Genomic DNA, 15,379 nt, shown 5'->3' with positions numbered 1-15,379 from the left:
CATACATCTCTCTTACCCTTACATTACTTACTCGATCATATATTATAATATATATATATATATATATATATATATATATTTATAAATATATATATATATATATATATATAATATATATATTAATATATATATATATATATATATATATATATATATATATATATATATATATATATATATATTGGAAAGTATCACAATTTTGCGCTATAATATATTCCTATGAGTCCACGGGGAAAATGAAACACGAAAAGTTCCCAAATGCACTTTCGTGTAATAATCACATCATCAGGGGAGACACAAGAGGGAAATATAACAGGCAGTTGATATACATCGAGAGACGAAGCTAGGACGCCATTTGGTAAACATGTGATTGTCCAAAACATACAACGAGCGTTCATAAACTTATCATTTTACAAATCTTATCAACAATAAAGCTATCTAATTTGTACAGACCATCACTAATATTAAGATTATAATTCTTTGTGTATTCAATAATAGAAGATTCAATGATATTTCTCTTGGTAATAGAGTTAGAGTTAACAACTGAGATGGCGTTACTCCAGTCAATACAATGATCACAGCTTTTAACATGATTAAACAAGGCATTTGATTCTTGTCCCGTTCTTATACTATATTTATGTTGCTTAAGTCTAACAGAAAGAGCCTTACTAGTCTGACCAACATAAAACTTATCACAGTTTCCACAAGGAACTTTATAGATGCAACCAAGAGAATTTTCTCGTGAATTTCTGATTAAGATATTCTTTATAGTATTATTGTTGCTAAAGGCAACATTTACATTAAAGGTTTTAAGCAACATGGGAAGCAAAGTGAAATTATCATTAAAAGGGGAGAACTGAAAGATTCTTGGTGTCAATGGGAGGTTTGGGCTCAACTCTATAAAAGGATTTCTTTGCTAACTTAAGGGATTTATCAATGAAAGATCTAGGGTACTTTAACTTAGATCCAATAGAATATATCTTCTCAAACTCATCTTCATTAAACTCTGGATTGCAAATACGTAATGCCCTTAGAAACATAGAGTGAAATGATGATAATTTAACTTCGTCATGTTGAGATGAGTAATATATGAGGATACATTGGTGGGTTTTCTGTATATGCTAAACTTATACTTGTTTCCTTGTCTGTGGATCATGCAATCTAAAAATGGTAACATACCATTATTTTCATTTTCTACAGTAAATTTGATGGAAGGTATTAAATTGTTAAGTAAGGGGAGAAATATTTGTAAATTTTCATTTGTTGCCATAACACAAAGAACATCATCTACGTACCTAAACCAAATTGCATTAGAAGGTAAGATATCCTTTAGTAATTTTGTTTCAAAAAATTCCATATAAAGATTACTTAGTACAGGTGAAAGAGGGTCACCCATTGCCATACCAAATTCTTGAGCATAATAATCTCCATTAAATTGAAATACACAGTCTTTTATACACAATTTTATCAGTTCAATGAAATTAGACTTTGAAACCGGTAATTGAATATCATCCAAGACATCAAACAAATATTCTAAAAGGTCATCAACTGGAACTTTAGTGAAAAGTGAGGAAACATCAAAGCTAACTAGTTTGAAATCAAAATTAATATTTATATTGTTTAGCTTGTTGACTAAATCTACATTGTTCATGATATTAGAATTTGAGACCTTACCCACTAAAGGGCTTAATAAGGAAACTAACCATTTTGATAATTCATATGTGATGGAGCCTACTGAACTCACTATAGTTCTTGCTGGAAAATTCTGTTTATGTGTTTTGATAAGTCCATACGTATATGGCAGTGAATGGGACAGAGATTACAAATTTTTGATAAGAGAAATGTTACCTTTCAACAACAACTTCATTTCTTTATTGAAGTGAGAATTAACTGCTTCTAAGGGATTTCTACTAAGTTTAGAATATGTTGTGTTATCATTTAGATCATTCATTTTAGATAAATAGTTACTTTTGTCTAAAATCGTAACTGTGTTAGCCTTATCTGCTTTAGCAATATGTATATCCTTGTCTTTTTTTAAGGTGTTAATAGCTCTTATGAATCTTTTAGGGCAATTTCATTGAACTGATAAAATTGTGTATAAAAGACTGAGTATTTCAATTTAATGGAGATTATTATGCTCAAAAATTTGGTATGGCAATGGGTAACCCTCTTTCACCTGTACTAAGTAATCTTTATATGGAATTTTTTGAAACAAAATTACTAAAGGATATCTTACCTTCTGATGCAATTTGGTTTAGGCATGTAGATGATGTTCTTTGTGTTTGGCCAAAAAAATGAAAATTTACAAATATTTCTTCCCTTACGTAACAATTTAGTACCTTCCATCAAATTTACTGTAGAAAATGAAAATAATGGTATGTTACCATTTTTAGATTGCATGATCCATACACAAGGAAACAAGTTTAAGTTTAGCATATACAGAAAACCCACCAGTGTATCCTCATATATCCATTATTACTCATCTCAACATGACAGAGTTAAATTATCATCACTTCAACCTATGTTCCTAAGGGCATTAAGTATTTGCAGTCCAGAGTTTATTGATGATGAGTTTGAGAAGATATATTCTATTGGATCTAAGTTAAAGGACCCTAAATCTTTCATTGATAAATCCCTTAAGTTAGCAAAGAAATCATTTTATAGAGCTGAGCCCAAACCTCCCATTGACACCAAGAATCTTTTAGTTCTCCCTTTTAATAATAATTTCCCTTTGCTTCCCATGTTGCTTAGAACCTTTAATGTAAATGCTGCCTTTAGCAACAATAATACTATAAAGAATATCTTAATTAGAAATTCACGAGAAAATTCTCTTGGTTGCATCTATACAGTTCCCTGTGGAAACTGTGATAAATTCTATGTTGGTCAGACTAGTAAGGATCTTTCTGTTAGACTTAAGCAACATAAATATAGTATAAGAACGGGACAAGAATCAAATGCCTTGTTTAATCATGTTAAAAACTATGATCATTGTATTGACTGGAGTAACGCCATCTCAGTTGTTAACTCTAACTCTATTACCAAGAGAAATATCATTGAATCTTCTATTATTAAGTACACAAAGAATTATAATCTTAATATTAGTGATGGTCTGTACAAATTAGATATCTTTATTGTTGATAAGATTTGTAAAATGATAAGTTATGAACGCTCGTTGTATGTTTTGGACAATCACATGTTTACCAAATGGCGTCCTAGCTTCGTCTATTCGGTGTATATCAACTCACTGTTATATTCCTCTCTTGTGTCTCCCCTGATGATGTGATTATTACACGAAAGTGCACTTGGGAACTTTTCGTGTTTCATTTTCCCCGTGGACTCATAGGAATATCTTGATCACGCGCAAAATTGTGATCCTTTCCAATATATATATATATATATATATATATATATATATATATATATATATATATATATATATATATATATATATATATATATATATATATATATATATTTCTTAATTATATAAATCTATTATACTTTGTCGCTGTCTCCCGCGTTAGCGAAGTAGCGCAAGGAAACAGACGAAAGAATGGCCCAAACCACCCACATACACATGAATATACATACACGTCCACACACGAAATATATACATACCTATACATCTCAACGTATACGCATATATTAACACACACAGACGTATACATATATACACATGTACATAATTCATACTGTCTGCCCTTATTCAATCTCGTCGCCACCCCGTCACACATGAAATGAAAACCCCCTCTCCTGCATGTGCCCGAGGTAGCGCTAGGAAGAGACAGCAAAGGCCACATTCGTTCACACTCAGTCTCTAGCTCTCATGTATAATGCACCGAAACCACAGCTCCCTTTCCACATCCAGGCCACACAAAACTTTCCATGGTTTACCCCAGACGCTTCACATGCCCTGGTTCAATCCATTGACAGCACGTCTACCCCGGTATACTACATCGTTCAATTCATTCTATTCCCTGCACGGCTTTCACCCTCCTGCAGGTTCGGGCCCCGATCACTGAAAATCTTTTTCACTCCATCTTTCCACCTCCAATATGGTCTTCCACTTCTCCTTGTTCCCTCCACCTCTGACACATATATCCTCTTTGTCAATCTTTCCTCACTCATTCTCTCCATGTGACCAAACCATTTCAAAACACCCTCTTCTGCTCTCTCAACCACACTCTTTTCATTACCACACATCTCTCTTACCCTTTCCTCACTTACTCGATCAAACCACCTCACATCACATATTGTCCTTAAACATCTCATTTACAACATATCCACCCTCCACCGCACAGCTGTCTATAGCCCACGCTTCGCAACCGTATAACATTGTTGGAACCACTATTCCTTCAAACATAGCCATTTTTGCTTTCCAAGATAACGTTCTCGACTTCCACACATTTTTTAACGCTCCCAGAACGTTCACCCATTCCCCCATCCTATGATTCACTTCCTCTTCCATGGTTCCATCCGCTGTCAAATCCACTCCCAGATATCTAAAACACTTCACTTCCTCCAGTTTTTCTCCATTCAAACATACCTCCCAAATTAACTTGTCCCTCAACCCTACTGTACCTAATAACCTTGGTCTTATTCACATTTACTCTCAGCTTTCTTCTTTCACACACTTTACCAAACTCAGTCACCAGCTTCTGCAGTTTCTGACTCACTTCCCAAGCACTCTCATGCACAACAGACTGCATACTTGCCCCTCTTTACAAAACTCTTGCATTCACCTCCATAACAACCCCATCCATAAACAAGTTAAACAACCATAGAGACATCACGCACCCCTGCCGCAAACCAACATTCACTGAGAACCAATCACTCTCCTCTCTTCCTACACGTACACATGCCTTACCTCCTCGATAAAAACTTTTCACCGCCTCTAGCAACTTACCTCCCACACCATATATTCTTAATTTCTTAATACCTTCCACAGAGCATCTCTATCAACTCTATCATATGCCTTCTCCAGATCCATAAATGAACATACAATTTGCTTTTCTAAGTATTTCTCACATACATTCTTCAAATCAAAGACCTGGTCCATGCATCCTCTACCACTTCTGAAACCACACTGCTCTTCTCCAATCTGATGTTCGGTACATGCCTTCACCGTCTCAATCAATACTCTCCCATATAATTTCCCAGGAATACTCAACAAACTTATACCTCTGCAATTTGAGCAATCACTCTTATCCCCTTTGCCTTCCTACAATGGCATTATGCAAGCATTCCGCCAATCCTGAGGCACCTCATCATGAGTCATACATACATTAGATAACCTTACCAACCAGTCAACAATAAGTCACCCCCTTTTTTTTTAACCAAACCCGCTGCCTTGTCGGCTTTCATCTTCCGCAAAACTTTTACTACTTCTCTCTGCTTGCCAGATCATTCTTCCTAACTCTCTCAATTTGCAAACCACCTCGACCAAAACACCCTATACCTGCTACTCTATCATCAAACACATTTAACAAACCTTCAAAATACTCACTCCATCTCCTTCTCACATCACCACTACTTGTTATCACCTCCCTATTTGCCCCCTTCACTGATGTTCCTATTTGTTCCCTTGTCTTACGCACTTTATTTACCTCCTTCCAAAACATCTTTTTATTCTCACTAGAATTTTATGATACTCTATCACCCCAACTCTCATTTGCCCTCCTTTTAACCTCTTGCACCTTTCTCTTGATTTCCTGTCTCTTTCTTTTACACATCTCCCACTCATTTGTATTATTACCTTGCAAAAATCGTCCAAATGCCTCTCTCTTCTCTTTCACTAATAATATTACCTCTTCATTCCACCAATCACTACCCTTTCTAATCAACCCACCTCCCACGGTTCTCATGCCACAAGCATCTTTTCCACAAGCCATCAGTGCTTCCCTAAATACAACCCATTCCTCCACCACTCCCCTTACGTCCTTTGTTCTAACCTTTTTCCATTCTGTACTCATTCTCTCCCGGTAGTTCCCCACACAAGTCTCCTTCCCAAGCTCACTTACTCTCAACACTCTCTTCACCCCAACATTCTCCCTTCTTTTTTGAAAACCTCTAGAAATCTTCACCTTCGCCTCTACAAGATAATGATCAGACATCCCTCCAGTTGTACATCTCAGTGCATTAACATCCCAAAGTCTCTCTTTCGCGTGCCTATCAATTAACACGTAATCCAATAACGCTATCGAGGTATCGAAAGGAAACAGACGAAAGAAATGGCCCCCCCCCCCCCCCCATACACATGTATATACATACGTCCACACACGCAAATATACATACCTACACAGCCTTCCACGGTTTACCCCAGACGCTTCACATGCCCTGCTTCAATCCACTGACAGCACGTCAACCCCGGTATACCACATCGCTCCAACTCACTCTATTCCTTGCCCTCCTTTCACCCTCCTGCATGTTCAGGCCCCGATCACACAAAATCTTTTTCACTCCATCTTTCCACCTCCAGTTTGGTCTCCCTCTTCTCCTTGTTCCCTCCACCTCCGACACATATATCCTCTTGGTCAATCTTTCCTCACTCATCCTCTTCATGTGCCCAAACCACTTCAAAACACCCTCTTCTGCTCTCTCAACCACGCTCTTTTTATTTCCACACATCTCTCTTACCCTTACGTTACTCACTCTATCAAACCACCTCACACCACACATTGTCCTCAAACATCTCATTTCCAGCACATCCATCCTCCTGCGCACAACTCTATCCATAGCCCACGCCTCGCAACCATACAACATTGTTGGAACCACTATTCCTTCAAACATACCCATTTTTGCTTTCCGAGATAATGTTCTCGACTTCCACACATTCTTCAAGGCCCCCAGAATTTTCGCCCCCTCCCCCACCCTATGATCCACTTCCGCTTCCATGGTTCCATCCGCTGCCAGATCCACTCCCAGATATCTAAAACACTTCACTTCCTCCAGTTTTTCTCCATTCAAACTCACCTCCCAATTGACTTGACCCTCAACCCTACTGTACCTAATAACCTTGCTCTTATTCACATTTACTCTTAACTTTCTTCTTCCACACACTTTACCAAACTCAGTCACAAGCTTCTGCAGTTTCTCACATGAATCAGCCACCAGCGCTGTGTCATCAGCGAACAACAACTGACTCACTTCCCAAGCTCTCTCATCCCCAACAGACTTCATACTTGCCCCTCTTTCCAAAACTCTTGCATTTACCTCCCTAACAACCCCATCCATAAACAAATTAAACAACCATGGAGACATCACACACCCCTGCCGCAAACCTACATTCACTGAGAACCAATCACTTTCCTGTCTTCCTACACGTACACATGCCTTACATCCTCGATAAAAACTTTTCACTGCTTCTAACAACTTTCCTCCCACACCATATATTCTTAATACCTTCCACAGAGCATCTGTATCAACTCTATCATATGCCTTCTCCAGATCCATAAATGCTACATACAAATCCATTTGCTTTTCTAAGTATTTCTCACATACATTCTTCAAAGCAAACACCTGATCCACACATCCTCTACCACTTCTGAAACCACACCGCTCTTCCCCAATCGGATGCTCTGTACATGCCTTCACCCTCTCAATCAATACCCTCCCATATAATTTACCAGGAATACTCAACAAACTTATACCTCTGTAATTTGAGCACTCACTCTTATCCCCTTTGCCTTTGTACAATGGCACTATGCACGCATTCCGCCAATCCTCAGGCACCTCACCATGAGTCATACATACATTAAATAACCTTACCAACCAGTCAACAATACAGTCACCCCCTTTTTTAATAAATTCCACTGCAATACCATCCAAACCTGCTGCCTTGCCGGCTTTCATCTTCCGCAAAGCTTTCACTACCTCTTCTCTGTTTACCAAATCATTTTCCCTAACCCTCTCACTTTGCACACCACCTCGACCAAAACACCCTATATCTGCCACTCTATCATCAAACACATTCAACAAACTTTCGAAATACTCACTCCATCTCCTTCTCACATCACCACTACTTGTTATCACCTCCCCATTTGCGCCCTTCACTGAAGTTCCCATTTGCTCCCTTGTCTTACGCACTTTATTTACCTCCTTCCAGAACATCTTTTTATTCTCCCTAAAATTTAATGATACTCTCTCACCCCAACTCTCATTTGCCCTTTTTTTCACCTCTTGCACCTTTCTCTTGACCTCCTGTCTCTTTCTTTTATACATATCGCACTCAACTGCATTTTTTCCGTGCAAAAATCGTCCAAATGCCTCTCTCTTCTCTTTCACTAATACTCTTACTTCTTCATCCCACCACTCACTACCCTTTCTAATCAACCCACCTCCCACTCTTCTCATGCCACAAGCATCTTTTGCGCAATCCATCACTGATTCCCTAAATACATCCCATTCCTCCCCCACTCCCCTTACTTCCATTGTTCTCACCTTTTTCCATTCTGTAGCTCAGTCTCTCCTGGTACTTCCTCACACAGGTCTCCTTCTCAAGCTCACTTACTCTCACCACCCTCTTCACCCCAACATTCACTCTTCTTTCTGAAAACCCATACAAATCTTCACCTTAGCCTCCACAAGATAATGATCAGACATCCCTCCAGTTGCACCTCTCAGCACATTAACATCCAAAAGTCTCTCTTTCGCACGCCTGTCAATTAACACGTAATCCAATAACGCTCTCTGGCCATCTCTCCTACTTACATAAGTATACTTATGTATATCTCGCTTTTTAAACCAGGTATTCCCAATCACCAGTCCTTTTTCAGCACATAAATCTACATATATATATATATATATATATATATATATATATATATATATATATATATATATATATATATATATATATATATATATATATATATATATATATATATATATATATATATATATATATATATATTATCCCTGGGGATAGGGGAGAAAGAATACTTCCCACGTATTCCCTGCGTGTCGTAGAAGGCGACTAAAAGGGGAGGGAGCGGGTGGCTGGAAATCCTCCCCTCTCGTTTTTTTTTTTTTTAATTTTCCAAAAGAAGAAACAGAGAAGGGGGCCAAGTGAGGATTTTCCCTCTAAGGCCCAGTCCTCTGTTCTTAACGCTACCTCGCAAATGCGGGAAATGGCGAATCGTATGAAAAAAAAAAATATATATATATACATACATACATATATATATATATATATATCTATCTATCTATCTCTCTATTTATCTATCTATCTATCTATCTATCTATCTATCTATCTATCTATCTATATATATATATATATATATATATATATATATATATATATATATATATATATATATTTTCATTTTTTTTTTTTGCTCTGTCGCTGTCTCCCGCGTTTGCGAGGTAGCGCAAGGAAAGACACGAAAGAAATGGCCCAACCCACCCCCATACACATGTATATACATACACGTCCACACACGCAAATATACATACCTACACAGCTTTCCATGGTTTACCCCAGACGCTTCACATGCCCTGATTCAATCCACTGACAGCACGTCAACCCCGGTATACCACATCGATCCAATTCACTCTATTCCTTGGCCTCCTTTCACCCTCCTGCATGTTCAGGCCCCGATCACACAAAATCTTTTTCACTCCATCTTTCCACCTCCAATTTGGTCTCCCACTTCTCCTCCTTCCCTTCACCTCCGACACATATATCCTCTTGGTCAATCTTTCCTCACTCATTTTCTCCATGTGACCAAAGCATTTCAAAACACCCTCTTCTGCTCTCTCAACCACGCGCTTTTTATTTCCACACATCTCTCTTACCCTTACGTTACTTACTCTATCAAACCACCTCACACCACACATTGTCCTCAAACATCTCATTTCCAGCACATCCACCCTCTTGCGCACAACTCTATCCATAGCCCACGCCTCGCAACCATACAACATTGTTGGAACCACTATTCCTTCAAACATACCCATTTTTACTTTCCGAGATAATGTTCTCGACTTCCACACATTCTTCAAGGCTTCCAGGATTTTCGCCCCCTCCCTTACCCTATGATCCACTTCCGCTTCCATGGTTCCATCCGCTGCCCGATCCACTCCCAGATATCTAAAGCACTTTACTTCCTCCAGTTTTTCTCCATTCAAACTTACCTCCCAATTGACTTGACCCTCAACCCTACTGTACCTAATAACCTTGCTCTTATTCATATTTACTCTTAACTTTCTTCTTTCACACACTTTACCAAACTCAGTCACCAGCTTCTGCAGTTTCTCACATGAATCAGCCACCAGCGCTGTATCATCAGCGAACAACAACTGACTCACTTCCCAAGCTCTCTCATCCACAACAGACTTCATACTTGCCTCTCTTTCCAAAACTCTTGCATTCACCTCCCTAACAACCCCATCCATAAACAAATTAAAGAACCATGGAGACATCACACACCCCTGCCGCAAACCTATATTCACTGAGAACCAATCACTCTCCTCTCTCCCTACACGTACACATGCCTTACATCCTCGATGAAAACTTTTCACTGCTTCAAACAACTTGCCTCCCACACTATATATTCTTAATACCTTCCACAGAGCATCTGTATCAACTCTATCATATGCCTTCTCCAGATCCATAAATTCTACATACAAATCCATTTGCTTTTCTAAGTATTTCTCACATACATTCTTCAAAGCAAACACCTGATCCACAAATCCTCTACCACTTCTGAAACCACACTGCTCTTCCCCAATCTGATGCTCTGTACATGCCTTCACCCTCTCAATCAATACCCTCCCATACAATTTACCAGGAATACTCAACAAACTTATTCCTCTGTAATTTGAGCACTCACTCTTACCCCCTTTGCCTTTGTACAATGGCACTATGCACGCATTCCGCCAATCCTCAGGCACCGCACCATGAGTCATACATACATTAAACAACCTTACCAACCAGTCAACAATACAGTCACCCCCTTTTTTAATAAATTCCACTGCAATACCATCCAAACCTGCTGCCTTGCCGGCTTTCATCTTCCGCAAAGCTTTCACTACCTCTTCTCTGTTTACCAAATCATTTTCCCTAACCCTCTCACTTTGCACACCACCTCGACCAAAACACCGTATATCTGCCACTCTATCATCAAACACATTCAACAAACCTTCAAAATACTCACTCCATCTCACATCACCACTACTTGTTATCACCTCCCCATTTGCACCCTTCACTGAAGTTCCCATTTGCTCCCTTGTCCTACGCACTTTATTTACCTCCTTCCAGAACATCTTTTTATTCTCCCTAAAATTTAATGATACCCTCTCACCCCAACTCTCATTTGCCCTCTTTTTCACCTCTTGCACCTTTCTCTTGACCTCCTGTCTCTTTCTTTTATACATATCGCACTCAACTGCATTTTTTCCCTGCAAAAATCGTCCAAATGCCTCTCTCTTCTCTTTCACTAATAATCTTACTTCTTCATCCCACCACTCACTACCCTTTCTAATCAACCCACCTCCCACTCTTCTCATGCCACAAGCATCTTTTGCGCAATCTAATCCATATATATATATACATATATATATATATATATGTATATATATATATATATATATATATATATATATATATATATATATATATATATATATATATATATTTTTTTTTTCTACTTTGCTTTGTCGCTGTCTACCGCGTTAGCGAGGTAGCGCAAGGAAAAAGACGAAAGAATGGCCCAACCCACCCACATACACATGTATATATATAGAAGTCCACGCTCGAAAATATAAATACCTATACATCTCAATGCACACATATATATACACACACAGACATATACATATACATATATACACATGTACATAATTCATACTGTCTGCCTTTATTTATTCCCATCGCCACCTCGCCACACATAGAATAACAACCCCCTCCCCAATCATGTGTGCGAGGTAGCGCTAGGAAAATACAACAAAGGCCCCATTCGTTCACACTCAGTCTCTAGCTGTCATGTAATTATGCACCGAAACCACAGCTCCCTTTCGACATCCAGGCCCCACAGAACTTTCCATGGTTTACCCCAGACGTTTCACATTTCCTGCTTCAATCCATTGACAGCACGTCGACCCCGGTATACCACATCGTTCCAATTCACTCTTTTCCTTGCACGCCTTTCACCCTCCTACATGTTCAGGCCCCGATCACCCAAAATCTTTTCCACTCCATCTTTCCACCTCCAATTTGGTCTCCCACTTCTCCTCGTTCCCTCCACCTCTGACACATATATCCTCTTGGTCAATCTTTCCGTCATTCATTCTCTCCTTGTGACGAAACCATTTCAAAACACCCTGTTCTGCTATCTCAACCACACTCTTTTTATTTTCATACATCTCTCTTACCCTTACATTACTTACTCGATCAATATATATATATATATATATATATATATATATATATATATATATATATATATATATATATATATATATATATATATATATATATATATATATATATATATATATATATATATATATATGTATATATATATATTGGAAAGTATCACAATTTTGCGCGTGATCAAGATATTCCTATGAGTCCACGGGGAAAATGAAACACGAAAAGTTCCCAAGTGCACTTTCATGTAATAATCATATCATCAGGGGAGACACAAGAGAGAAATATAACAGTCAGTTGATATACATCGAAGAGACGAAGCTAGGACGCCATTTGGTAAATATGTGATTGTCCCAAACATACACTGAGCGTTCATAAGCTTATCATTTTACAAATCTTATCAACGATAAAGTTATCTAATTTGTATAGACCATCACTAATATTAAGATCATAATTCTTTGTGTATTTGATAATAGAAGATTCAATAATATTCCTCTTGGTAATAGAGTTAGAGTTAATAATTGAGATGGCGTTACTCCAGTCAATACAATGATCATAGTTTTTAACATGATTAAACAAGGCATTTGATTCTTGTCCCGTTCTTATACTATATTTATGTTGCTTAAGTTTAACAGAAAGATTTTTACCAGTCTGACCAACATAAAATTTATCACAGTTTCCACAAGGCACTTTATAAATGCAACCAAGAGAATTTTCTAGTGAATGCCTAATTAAGATATTCTTTATAGTATTATTGTTGCTGAAGGCAACATTTACATTAAAGGATTTAAGCAACATGGGAAGCAAAGTGAAATTATCATTAAAAGGGGAGAGCTAAAAGATTCTTGGTGTCAATGGGAGGTTTGGGCTCAACTCTGTAAAATGATTTCTTTGCTAACTTAAGGGATTTATCAATGAAAGATCTAGGGTACTTTAACTTAGATCCAATAGAATATATCTTCTCAAACTCATCATCAATAAACTCTGTACTGCAAATACGTAATGCCCTAAGGAGCATAGATTGAAATGATGATAGTTTAACTCTGTCATGTTGAGATGAGTAATAATGGATATGTGAGGATACATTGGTGGGTTTTCTGTATATGCTAAACTTAAACTTGTTTCCTCGTCTATGGATCATGCAATGTTAAAATGGTAACATACCATTATTTTCATTTTCTATAGTAAATTTGATGGAAGGTACTAAATTGTTAAGTAAGGGGAGAAATATTTGTAAATTTTCATTTGTTGGCCAAACACAAAGAACATCATCTACGTACCTAAACCAAATTGCATGAGATGGCAAGATATCCTTTAGTACTTTTGTTTCAAAATATTCCATATAAAGATTACTTAGTACAGGTGAAAGAGGGTTACCCATTGACATACCAAATTTTTGAGCATAATAATTCCATCAAATTGAAATACACAGTCTTTTATACACAATTTTATCAGTTTAATGAAATTAGACTTTGAAACAGGTAAATGAATATCATCCAAGACATCAAATAAATATTCTGAAAGGTCATCAACTGGAACTTTAGTGAAAAGTGAGGAAACATCAAAGCTAACTAGTTTGAAATCAAATTTAATATTGATATTGTTTAGCTTGTTGACTAATTCTACATTGTTCATGATATTAGAATTTGAAACCGTACCCACTAAAGGGCTTAATAAAGAAACTAACCATTTTGACAATTTATATGTGATGGAGCCTACTGAACTCACTATAGGTCTTGCTGGAAAATTCTGTTTATGTGTTTTGATAAGTCCATACATATATGGCAATGAAGGGGACAAAGATGACAAACTTTTGTTGAGAGAAATGTTACCTTTCAACAACAACTTCCTTTCTTTATCAAAGTGAGAACTAACTGCTTCTAAGGGATTTCTACTAAGTTTAGAATAGGTTGCGTTATCATTTAGAAGATCATTCTTTTTAGATTAATAGTTACATTTGTCTAAAATCACAAAAGTGTTAGCCTTATCTGCTTTAGTAATATGTATAACCTTGTCTTTTTTTGAGGTGTTTATAGCTCTGATGAATATTTTAGGGCAATTTGGTTCCACTGGTTTTGACAAACTGGCATACACTAAACCCTTACAGATATTAATATCATCATTACTTAAATTATGTATTTCTCTAGATTACAAAAAGACTTTGTGACATCAACAAAGCTGGCTTTTCTGTTAGAACACACAAAACTTAAACCAAGGAAACAAGTTTAAGTTTAGCATATACAGAAAACCCACCAATGTATGCTCATATATCCATTATTACTCATCTCAACATGACAGAGTTAAATTATCTTCATTTCAATCTATATTCCTTAGGGCATTACGTATTTGCAGTCCAAAGTTTATTGATGATGAGTTTGAGAAGATTTATTCTTTTGGATCTAAGTTAAAGTACCCTAGATCTTTCATTGATAAATCCCTTAAGTTAGCAAAGAAATCATTTTATGGAGTTGAGCCCAAACCTCCCACTGACACCAAGAATCTTTTAGTGCTCCCTTTTAATGATAATTTCACTTTGCTTCCCATGTTGCTTAAATCCTTTAATTTACATGTTGCCTTTAGCAACAATAATACTGTAAAGAATATCTTAATCAGAAATTCACGAGAAAATTCTCTTGGTTGCATCTATAAAGTGCCTTGTGGAAACTGTGATAAGTTTTATGTTGGTCAGACTGGTAAGGATCTTTCTGTTAGAGTTAAACAACATCAATATAGTATTAGAACGGCACAAGAATCAAATGCCTTGTTTAATCATGTTAAAAACTATGATCATTGTATTGACTGGATCAACGCCATCTCAGTTATTAACTCTAACTCTATTACCAAGAGAAATATCATTGAATCGTCTTTCATCAAATACACAAAGGATTATAATCTTAATATTAGTGATGGTCTATACAAATCAGATAGCTTTATTGTTGATAAGATTTGTAAAATGATAAGTTTATGAACGCTCGTTGTATGTTTTGGACAATCACATGTTTACGAAATGGC

Source organism: Panulirus ornatus, chromosome 4 (genome assembly GCF_036320965.1).
Source record: "Panulirus ornatus isolate Po-2019 chromosome 4, ASM3632096v1, whole genome shotgun sequence".
In the NCBI taxonomy this organism is placed as follows: Eukaryota; Metazoa; Arthropoda; class Malacostraca; order Decapoda; family Palinuridae; genus Panulirus; species Panulirus ornatus.
Note: the sequence above shows the minus strand (reverse complement) of the source record.